This window comes from Emiliania huxleyi, assembly GCF_000372725.1.
Source record: "Emiliania huxleyi CCMP1516 unplaced genomic scaffold EMIHUscaffold_64, whole genome shotgun sequence".
In the NCBI taxonomy this organism is placed as follows: Eukaryota; Haptophyta; order Isochrysidales; family Noelaerhabdaceae; genus Emiliania; species Emiliania huxleyi.
Window position 1 is genome coordinate 137939 of NW_005197198.1, and position 2651 is coordinate 140589.

Below are 2651 nucleotides of genomic sequence, written 5' to 3' on the forward strand. Positions count from 1 at the left end.
GGAGGCGCGCCATATCTCGCCACATAACTCCGCACATCTCACCCACATCTCACCCCACCTCGCCACATCTCGCCACACCTCCCCACGCCTCCCCACACCTCCCCACATCTCCCCATCTCTCCCCATCTCTCCCCATCTCTCCCCATCTCTCCCCATCTCTCCCCATCTCTCCCCACCTCTCCCCACATCTCCCCCACATCTCCCCACATCTCCCCACATCTCCCCACGATCTGGGCCTGCAGGGTGGTCGACCAGACTATCGAAGAGATGGACTCACTGCTGCAGACGGGCAGGCAGGAGAGAGCGGACCAGCGGCAACGCGCGGCCGCCTCCGCCTCCGCCTCCGCCTCCGCCTCCGCCTCCGCCTCCGCCGCCGCCTCCGCCGCCGCCGTGGGCAGCGCGGGCTTGGGCCAGTTTAGCGACGAGGCGGACGACGGCAGCTGTCCGGGCCGGGGGCACGTCAGTCAGTCCGTACTAAAGGAGTGCGTCGTTGTGTTCCTCAGGAGGAGGATGGCTTCTTCGGCGAGGACTTCTTCGGCGAGGGCGGCGCGGCGGGCGAGCCTCCGCCGCCTTCTCCGCTCGCGGGCGGCGGGTATGGCTCGCCATATCTCCCCAGATCTCCCCAGATCTCTTCAGATCTCCCCTATCTCTCCCCTATCTCTCCCCCATCTCTCCCCCATCTCTCCCCCATCTCTCCCCTGTCTCGCCATGTCTCGCCATGTCTCGCCATGTCTCGCCATATCTCCCCATATCTCCCCCATATCTCGCCATATCTCGCCATATCTCCCCATGTCTCCCCCATATCTCGCCATATCTCGCCATATCTCCCCTGCAGGTACGGCCGCCTTCCGCCGCGGCCGTCGATGGACGAGGAGGGCGGTGGGGAGGGCGAGGGGGGCGAGGGGGGCGAGGGGGGCGAGGGGGGCGAGAAGGACGGCTCGAGACCTCGCGAGGCTGGCTGGGGGGCGTCAGCGGCGGGCGCTGGCGACTGGCCGGCGAGCTGCGCGGGCGGCGGGTGGGGCGGCGAGGGGGGCGGGTGGGGCGGCGAGGGGGGCGGGTGGGGCGGCGAGGGGGGCGGGTGGGGCGGCGAGGGGGGCGGGTGGGGCGGCGAGGGGGCAGGGGGGGAGGAGGGGGAGGGCGCGAGGGGGCGGGCGAGCGGCTCCTCACAGCAGAGGCGCGCCTGGCGTGGCCCGGGGGAGGGGGAGGCGGAGGGAGAGGCGGAGGGGGAGGCGGAGGCGGAGGCGGAGGGAGAGTGGGTGCGCGCTGCGTGCACGCTCCGCAACCCTCTGCCAGCTCAGCCCTCACCCCGACTGAGCCCCTCTCCCCTTAGGCGTGCGCTGCTTGCACGTTCCGCAACATTTCGAGCGAGCGTCGCTGCAGCATGTGCGAAGCCCTCCGCGGCGCGAGATGTAGCCGAGATATAGCGGAGATATAGCCGAGATATAGCCGAGATATAGCCGCGTGCGACGCCCTCCGCGGCGCGAGAGCCTAGAAGGGGAAGATCTCCCCATATCTCCCCACACCTCGAGAGCCTAGAAGGGGAAGATCTCCCCATATCTCCCCACACCTCGAGAGCCTAGAAGGGGAAGATCTCCCCATATCTCCCCACACCTCGAGAGCCTAGAAGGGGAAGATCTCCCCATATCTCCCCACACCTCGAGAGCCTAGAAGGGGAAGATCTCCCCATATCTCCCCACACCTCGAGAGCCTAGAAGGGGAAGATCTCCCCATATCTCCCCACACCTCGAGAGCCTAGAAGGGTAAGATCTCCCCATATCTCCCCACACCTCGAGAGCCTCGAAGGGGAAGATCTCCCCATATCTCCCCACACCTCGAGAGCCTAGAAGGGGAAGATCTCCCCATATCTCCCCACACCTCGAGAGCCTAGAAGGGGAAGATCTCCCCATATCTCCCCACACCTCGAGAGCCTAGAAGGGGAAGATCTCCCCATATCTCCCCACACCTCGAGAGCCTAGAAGGGGCGGACGCATTCCTGTACACTGCATACGTGATTTTAACTCGCGCTCGAGAGGACACGTGCTGCGCTGTACTCCGCCGTCTTCCGCTGCATTCCTTGTACTCTCTCCCGTGCAAACCCCACGCAGTGCCGTCTTCCCGCCCCCGATGCTGGACGCCTCCCGCACTAGGCTCGAGTCTCCCAGGGGCCAATGTGTCTGAGGCGCTCCTGCCCCCTCTCCTGCTCCCTTCTGCTCCCTTCTGCTCCCCTCGGCTCCCCTCGGCTCCCCTCGGCTCCCCTCGGCTCCCCTCGGCTCCCCTCGGCTCCCCTCGGCTCCCCTCGGCTCCCCTCGGCTCCCCTCGGCTCCCCTCGGCTCCCCTCGGCTCCCCTCGGCTCCCCTCGGCTCCCCTCGGCTCACCTCGGCTCACCTCGGCTCCCCTCGGCTCACCTCGGCTCCCCTCGGCTCCCCTCGGCTCCCCTCGGCTCCCCTCGGCTCCCCTCTGCTCCCCTCGGCCAGTCTCGGCTAATCTCGCCTCCTCTCTGCCACTCTCCAGGCGCAGGGGCGAGGGGGCCGCGCCGCGTCGCAAAGCAAGGCGAGGCGGGGCGGCGGGCTCCCGACCAACCGCAGCGAGCCCCGCGCACCCCAAGCCAAGCGAGCGCTGCTGTGCAACCCGTTCGCGACGGCGCAGCTGGA